Source organism: Bos javanicus, chromosome 12 (assembly GCF_032452875.1).
Source record: "Bos javanicus breed banteng chromosome 12, ARS-OSU_banteng_1.0, whole genome shotgun sequence".
Lineage (NCBI taxonomy): Eukaryota > Metazoa > Chordata > Mammalia > Artiodactyla > Bovidae > Bos > Bos javanicus.
The window spans coordinates 2,111,236-2,120,779 of NC_083879.1; positions in this window are offsets into that span (position 1 = coordinate 2,111,236).

Below are 9,544 nucleotides of genomic sequence, written 5' to 3' on the forward strand. Positions count from 1 at the left end.
TGTTTAAGTGGCAGTTCATACGTGCATCTAAAAATGTGTCCCAGGAGCAATGAGGAGGGGCCTCGTCCACTCAATCCTTTTGCAGCTTAAGATCCTTGAGGTAATTCTCTAAACAAACCCACACTTGCCTCCCCACCCCCAGGCCTCTGCCACAGCCACACACTTCTCCCTCCCTCAGCGACACATTTTGGCTTCTAATTTCTCATCTGTGGTTATCAACCACCCCTCAGGAAATTCAATTTTCCAGGCATACAATGCCAGATCCTATGCTTCCTCAGCACAGGACACAAGGCGTCATTTGTTTTGAGAACACAATACATGTAGTGCTGTGGGAGGAGTCTTGTGATAGGAACTATATTCACGGAATCTCTGTGGGCTGTTTCCCGGGCTTCCTTCACAGAGTCACCTGCACACTAGCTCCAAGCCTCTGTTTTCCCACAGAACCTTATTTCTATCCCTTGGACAAGGCAGATGATTTTTCTGTTGTCAGAAGTTTAGCTCTAGGTGAAGGTTTTGGTTTGGGATTAAAATTACTTTTTCCATCTCCACCTGAAACTATTCAGTGGCCTCCAAGAATTTAACTTAATTTATTCAATTACTTCCATTAAACGCTGACTACGTGCCAGGCACCACACTAGAAGCTTAAAGTCTAGGAAAGCGCTGCTTCTCAAACTCTGACTGCATGGGAAACATCTGGGTATTGGTTAATGCCCCACTGCAGATGCATTAGGTCAGAGGTGGGGTTGAGATTCTGCATTTCTAAAAGGCTCCTGGGTGAGTCCATTGTGAATAGCCGTCGAAGAAGATGGAAATATAAACAAATAAGAAGGAGGTATAGATCCTATGATAAATATGTGAGAAGCCGAGAACGGAAAGAGGTTTCCCAAACTTCTCTGGGCTGCACTGCTTCCTCAGTAACCTCCCTAGACTGCTCCTGATTTATTTCAGTATTTCAGGTCCTGCTTTAAACCTCTGCCATCTACTCCTACTCTAAATATTTGATACACACCTACTCCAGCTAATATTCTCCTATACTTACAAAAGCATCTTTCTGCATCACTAATTCCTTCATACTTCTCCTTTGTTTTCCTTAAATGTTTACAGAATTCCCTCATCTTGGCTTCTAATTTCTTATCTGTGGTTATCAATTACCCCTCAGGAAATTCAACTTTCCAGGCATACAATGCCAGATCCTATGATCTCAGCCTTATGAACACTGCTGCTGCTGCTGCTGCTGCTAAGTCGCGTCAGTCGTGTCCGACTCTGTGGGACCCCGTAGACGGCAGCCCAACAGGCTCTTCTGTCCCTGGGATTCTCCAGGCAAGAATACTGGAATGGGTTGCCATTTCCTTCTCCAGTGCATGAAAGTGAAAAGTCAAAGTGAAGTCGCTCAGTCGTGTCTGACTCTTCGCGATCCCATGGACTGTAGCCTACCAGACTCCTCTGTCCATGGGATTCTCCAGGCAAGAGTACTGGAGTGGGGTGCCATTGCCTTCTCCGTATGAACACTAGTAGTATATAAACATATACATGTTATACATTTATATGTTGATTCTTTGTATATAATCATAACAATAGTTAACATATATGAAGAGCTTAAAATATGCCAAGCACTATAATATCATAAAAGTCTGTGAGATTGGCACTGATATTATCCCATTTGAATAAAACTGAGACAGAGACATTGAAATCACATTGCCATTAACCAGTTTGAATGTTATATCTTCAAAGAATGGTGCCATTTAAAATGAAACTAATTACACCTAAATCTACTCACTGTTGTGTAAGTTTGGGAAGATGTGCTAGCCATTTCTGTGGCGTGGGAAATCTCCTCCATGATATGGACGGAATCATACATTTTCTCCATCTGGGAGTAGGAGAAGATATGGTGTCTATCAAATGTGCTTTCAAATCTGGTTAAATGGCTGTGTCATGGCAACTTACAGCTCTACATGAGTCAGTTAAACTCTTAATTCAGTTCTGCCTTATACAGATGAGAGACTCACTTTTATTTGATACTTTAGGTTCTGATCAAGTCTTTTAGTCAAGTGTCTCAAAAATGCAAATACAAATCTTCATTTTATAAAATCATCTGGATTTAACAGAAAATCTGATCTCACTAGAGAATTGTATCATGCTGGGTTCCTTTCATGCTGTCTCTATAAATTGAATTGCCTTTTCACCAAAAAGATTATTTTGAACTCAAGGAAAACTTCTTAAAAAAATAAATGACAATGAAAGCCCAAAGGACATTCGATATGAAACCAAATTATTATAGCATTAAAGGATCTAAGTTAAATCCACGAAGGCAAGAAAATTCAAAGCAAGGTTTTAGGAATAAAATTCCTTCAGTTTCATGCCTCACTGCATGTGCAGGACCACTTCCTTAAACATTAGGACGGAGTAGAGGCAATGAAATTCTTAGGCTGACAACTCCCATGGAACTTTAAATCAGTGAAGGAACTCAAAATATTGGTAATAGAAGCAGGATCAGAAAGGAATAATACAATTTTTTTTTTTTTTCAAATGGAACCTTTCATTGCTACTGTTTTCTCATCCTTGGTATTTTCTTTGTCCTTGGTATTTTCTTCAACAAACTTCCCAGAAGCTATCTTTTGGCCATAAAAGTGGTACCACAAAAGTGAGATTCCATTTCGGTTGCCATTACCACCCCTACCTGACCTAATCACCTCCTACCCACGGCCCTCACTGCTTCCCGGATTCTGCCTTCTCATCTTCATTTCTTTTTCTCTGTTGCTCAGTCCTGAAAACAACTGTGAGCTGCTTTTGGCAGGAGAGGGCTCACTACAGGCCCCTTTGTTTTGTTATTTCCCTTAAACCAGGCACTCCTACCCTCTGCTCATTTCAGGCCAGCAGTCTGCTCCAATGTTATGGTCACACAATACCTTGCCTAACCTGTTGGTTCTCTCCACAGCTCAGAAAAGTAGAAGTGAAGACCAAGTAGCTGACTGGTGACCAGATCTCTTCCTTAGCTTCCCCATCAGTGATCTCACAAATAAACTGCTTGAACAAGATAGCAAATAAAGGAAAATAACAAGCCAATAAGCCTGCACAGCAACCTGCACACAATGGGGATGGTGACGACTCTGAACCCCATCTCAGTGATCAACTGAAACCACTCCCTGGTTCCCTTTAAAGCTTTCATGGCTGAGCAGAATCTTCAGAGGTGTTTTTGGGGAAACACTGAGTCTACCATCTCCCCATACTGCCAACATTCTAATTAAAAGCAATTTTCCTTTCTACCAACCTTTGCCTCTCTCAAGCATTGATCTTTGAACGGCAAGCAGCCAGACCTGATTTAACAACACAATCTTTCTTTGTTCTTTCCATTTAGTCCCCTAATGAACCTCAAATTCAAATCCTTCATGAGCTCACTGCACCACCCAGATGACAATGTCCAGCTGTTTCAACGTGCATACATGTGGAGGGGGTTCTGATACAAGCAGGCAAGGACAGCACTCCAGAATCAGTGGGCAAGTAGCAGGTTTTGTCTGTTGCATCAGATCATTCAAAGGGCCTGGAAGTTCATGTGCTTCATATTGAGCCTAAAAGCAAATATTTCTTGCCTCTTGCTATAAGAAAGTAAAGTAAATATTCTGGAGTCACTTTTACTCCTAGGGGATAACTCTTTTCTGTAAGTGACAATAACCTCTGTTGGCTCCCCCAGTTTCTTTTCTATGACAACCAAAGGGTGCCCCAGCCTCATACAGCCTCTGGTGAGTACACGGTGCAGGCGTTTATCCAGGGCAATTCTCTCCTCTCTCAGTTGTGCTTAGCAACAACCTGGATTCAATCATGTACACGGCTTTGCAATTCAGAGTATCAGGCATAATTTATTTCTCTCCTTCTTTCTCACTTTGGAATCAAAATGGTCTGAAATTCGGTAATTCCTCTTGCATGGTTTCAATTCAGTATGTTAACATTGCCTTTTTGGCTGTTTTCCATGCTGCAGAAAAATCTGGGAGGGTGGAAAACCCACCTATATTCTATTTCTTTTTACATTAAGTCTAGCTAAGTTAACGGAAATGTGCTAATTAATCTCTATTATACACAACTCTTTAGCTGTACAGCCCTTTCTCTGCCTATTTAAGTTTATTCAAATAAGGTAGCACAATGTAGTTCTGCATCATTTTCACAAGATGGCACTGCAACTTTCTGTATTTCTTACTGAGCAAGGAAATAAAATACAATTTTAAAATTTATAGTTTAAATTACATAAGTTATAGTTGAATATTAAAGAGAATATAATGGCATACAACTACATGATGATCTAATTTTCTTTAAATATTTTAACTCCCTTTAAAAAAGTAATCAGTGAAAATCAGAACAAACTCAACTTTTTTAAAAAATAAATTTCTCCTTTGTTGTTTTGTTTTATTTTTGGTTGTATTGATGGGTGATTTTCTTTAACTTTTTAAATTTGTGTTGGGGTATAGCCAATTAACAAACAATGATGTGATAGTTTCAGGGGAACAGTGAAGGGACTCAACCATACATATACATATATATGTATCCATTCTCCCCCAATATCCTTTGGACAGCAAAGAGCTCAAACCAATCAATCCTAAAGGAAATCCGTCCTGAATATTTATTGGAAGGATTGATGTGAAGCTCCAACATTTTGATTACCTGATGCAAAGAGCCTACTCAATGGAAAAGACACTTGTGCTGGGAAAGATTGAGGGAAGGAGGAGAAGGGGACAACAGAGGATGAGACGGTTGGATGGCATCACCGACTCAATGGACATGAGTTTGAGCAACCTCTGGTAGATAGTGAAGGACATGGAAACCTGGCATGCTGCAGTCCACGGGGTCACAAAAAGTCAGACAGGACACAAATGAATGATTAAACAACATTCTCCCCGTAACTCCCCTCCCATTCAGGCTGCCACATAACATTGAGTAGAATTCCATGTGCAATACAGTAATATGACATGGTATTTTCACTGATACAGAGATGTTAAAGCTCTAGTTTCTACTTTTTTAATTCAATTTTTCTAATAATGTAATAAGTTCTTATCTGGAGTTCCATTGTCATTAAAAGTGTCAGATTTTTTCCCCAGAAATTTAGGCTAGGGAGAAATCAGAACCATCAATTCAAATTTAGATCTTATTACCATCTATAAGCACAACCTTGTAAAGAGTAGACATTTTTCAAAAGAAGATATAGATAATGCAAGTGATAGGAGAAATAAAAGAAAAAAGTAAAGAAGGCATAACTACTTAAATTCTTCTATGTCTGTGCCCTGAAGTGTGCATTTCATGTAACTTTATGCGGTAATAACAGAGAACATTTATTGAGTTCTTATTCTCTGCTAAACACTATGCTGAATTCTTTACATGGATGAGCTCCCTTGATTCTCCAAGCCCTATGAGGTTGTTACTATTATTATCCATATCTTAACTAGGACAAACTAATACTCAGTAGGATCATACATTCATTCATTTCTTCTTTCAACAAGTGATTACTGAGTGGCCACTATGCGGCTTAAACATTTGAACACAGCACAGTTTGAGTTAAACCCAGAATCTACTGAGATCAAAACCTAAGACTCCTTCACTTAATTACAGAACTATAAAGAATCAATTTCTCAGATAAGCCTAACAGGCAATTAAGTGGTGAAAAAGAGAAGAAACTCCACCACAAAATGAATAAGCAAATTGACACACTACCAAAACCAGTGTTGGTTTTTTGCTCCATGTGTTTTTCATGTTTATTTGAAGTTCGTTTATTCAAGGTTCAAATTGGCCAGAATACAGTGCATATTTTAATTATAGATCAATTCATCGACCATTTCTTGCACACTGAATATCTCTCAGAGTAAAAAACATTTGGGGGTTAAAAAAAAGGGGGAGGCCTGGAATGACATCCAGTTAAAATGGTAGGCTACACAGAGGAGAAGAACCCCTCTATTTCTTCAATAAAAACAACAAAAGTGCAGACATCTCAATAAAACATTTTGCATTGTTTTGATAGTATGTAGCCAACCTCAACACTAGGGGAAAAAAACTCCAGGCTACATGAATACAGAAGGAATTTAAAGATTCATGTAAAAAGAAATAAAATTGCACTGTCCACTAGGCACCAGGATACCGTAATCAGGTCTTCATGCTTAGTGGACGTGAGACTCAAGGTGCAGATCCTTGCACAGCAAGAATTCCATTTCTTACCTAAATCTGGAAGGTGAGAAAGAATTTTCCTGCCCTGGGGCTGCCCCGCCCCAGCGACAATCGTCTCCCTGGGGATGAGGAAGAACTAGTCCACACAGGGAATCAAAAGTGTGCTCGAGTGAAAGGATCTAAATTCCCTGTACCCACAATATGCAAAAATTTGAAACTAAAAAACATGACAATTAGCTCAGAACATCAGTCCAGGTAATACGAAACCACCCCTTTCTAGGCCCATGTGAAACTGCCTGGAAAAAAATAAGTCTTAAGGAAGATGAACTTAGTAAGCAGAAGTTACAAGAAAACTTGGAGGCCAAAACAAGAACCCAAAGTGGAGAACTCAAAGCCCCACCAAACCGTAGATTTCACCGCTATAATAAAGAAATCTAAAGGGGACTCTGGGCAAGTTTAAAATGTTCAAAAAGAAAGAATATATATATTTATGTATATATAAGGCAAAAAGATATGACATTGAAAGATAAACCCCTGCAGGTCAGTAGGTGTCCAATATCACCACTGGAGAAGAGCAGAGAAATAGCTCCAGAAGGAATGAAGAGGCTGAGCCACAGCAGAAACGACACCCAGTTGTGGATGTGTCTGCTGCTAAAAGCAAAGTCTGTGGCTGCAAGAACAATATTGCATAGTAACTTGGAATGTTAGCTCCATGAATCAAGGTAAATTGGAAGTAGTCAAATAGGAGATGGTAAAAGTTGGCAAAACATCAACATTTTAGGAATCAGTGAACTAAAATGGACAGGAATGGTGAATTGAATTCAGATGACTATCATATCTACTACTGTGTGCCACAATCCTTTAGAAGAAATGGAGTAGCCCTCATAGTCAAAAAGAGCCCAAAATGCAGTACTTGGGTGCAGTCTCAAAAATGATGGAATGATCTCTGTTCATTTCCAGGCCAAGCCATTCAGTATTACAGTATTCCAAGTCTATGCCCCAACCACTAATGCTGAAGAAGCTGAAGTTGAAAGGTTCTATGAAGACCAACATGACCTTCTAGAACTAACACCAAAAAAAGATATCCTTTTCATCATACTGCTACTGCTAAGTCACTTCAGTCGTGTCCGACTCTGTGTGACCTCATGGACAGCAGCCCACCAGGCTCCCCTGTCCCTGGGATTCTCCAGGCAAGAACACTGGAGTGGGTTGCCATTTCCTTCTCCAATGCATGCAAGTGAAAAGTGAAAGTGAAGTCACTCAGTCGTATCCGACTCTCAGCGACCCCATGGACTGCAGCCTTCCAGGTTCCTCCATCCATGGGATTTTCCAGGCAAGAGTACTGGAGTGGGGTGCCATTGCCTTCTCCGCCTTTTCATCATAGGGGACTAGAATGCAAAAGTAGGAAGTCAAGAGATATCTGGAGTAACAGCAAATTTGGCCTTAGAGTACAGAATGAAGCAGGGCAAAGGCTAACACAGTCTTGCCACTGGTCATAGCAAACCCCCTCTTCTAACAACACAATGGATGACTCTACACATGGACATCATCAGGTGGTCAATACTAAAATCAGGTTGATTATATTCTCTGCAACTGAAGATGGAGAAGCTCCATACAGTCAGTAAAAACAAGAACTAGAGATGACTGAGGCTAAAATCATGAACTGCTTATTGCAAAATTCAGACTTTAATTGAAGAAAGTAGGGAAAACCACTAGACCATCAGTTCAGTTCAGTCACTCAGTCATGTCCGACTCTCTGCAACCCCATGGACTGCAACACACCAGGCCTCCCTTGTCCAACACCAGTTCCTGGAGTTTACTCAAACTGATGCCCACTGAGTCAGTGATGCCATCCAATCATCTCATCCTCTGTCGTCGCCTTCTCCTCTTAGGAAGAGGAAGCACTGTTATTAATAAAGCTAGTGGATGCTATGGAACTCCAGTAGAACTATTCAAAACCCTAAAGGATGATGCCATCAAGGTGTTGCATTCACTATGTCAAGAAATCTGGAGGACCCAGAAGTGGCCACAGGACTGGAAAAGGTCAATCCTCATTCCAATTCCCAAGAAGGGTAGTACTAAAGAATGTGCTAACCACTGGACAGTTGCACTTATCACCCATACTAGTAAGGTTATGCTTAAAATCTTGCATGCTAGGCTTCAGCAATATGCGAACCAAGAACTTCCAGATGTCCAAGCTGAATTTAGAAAAGGCAAAGGAACCAGAGATCAAGTTGCCAACATACACTGCATCGTAGAGAAAGCTAGGGAATTCCAGAAAAACATCTACCTCTGCTTCATCGACTATGCCAAAGTCTTTGACTGTGTGGACCATAATAAACTGTGGAAAGCTCTTAAAAAGATAGGAATACCAGACCATCTTACCTGTCTCCTGGGAAACCTGTATGGTCAAGAAATATTGGTTAGAACCTTATATGGAACAACTGATTGGTTCAAGATAGAAAAAGGAGTACAACAGGGCTGTCTGCTGTCACCCTGTTTGTTTAATCTATATGCTGAGCACATCACGAGAAATGTCAGGCTGGATGAGTTACAAACTGAAATCAAGATAGGCGAGAGAAACGTCAACAACCTCAGATATGCGAATGATACCACTCTAATGGCAGAAAACAAAGAGAAACTAAAGTCCCTTGATAAGGATGAAGAGGAGAGTGAAAGAACTGGCTTAAAACTAAATATAAAAGAACCTAAGATCATGGCATCCAGCCCCATTACTTCAGGGCAAACAGAGGGGTAAAATGTGGAAGTAGTGACGGATTTCCTCTTCTTGGGCTCTAAAATCACTGCGGACAACGACTGCAGCCATGAAATCAGAAGACGTTTGCTTCTTGGCGGGAAAGCTATGACAAACATACACAGTGTGCTGAAAGGCAGAGATGTTACTCTGCCAACAAGGGTCTATGTAATCAAGGCTAGGGTTTTCCCAGTGGTCATGCATGGTTGTGAGAGCTGGATTGTAAAGAGGGCAGAGGGCTGAAGAATTGATGCCTTTGAACTATGGTGCTGGAGAAGACTACTGAGAGTCCCTTGGACAGCAAGGAGATCCAACCAGTCAGTCTTAAGGGAAATCAACCCTGAATATTTGTTGGAAGGACTAATGCTGAAGCTGAAACTCCAATATTTGGTCACCTGATACGAACAGCCAACTCAATGGAAAAGACCCTGATGCTGGGAAGGATTGAGGGCAGAGGAAAAGAGAGTGTCAAAGGATGAGATGGCTAGATGGCATCACCAAAGCATTGGACATGAACCTGGGCAAACTTCAGGAGATCGAGAAGGACAGAGGGGCCTGGTGTGCTGCAGTCCATGGTGCATTCACAAAGAGTCGGGCTTGACTGGGCAACTGAACAACAACAGCAAAAGAAATAGAAGTTGACCAACA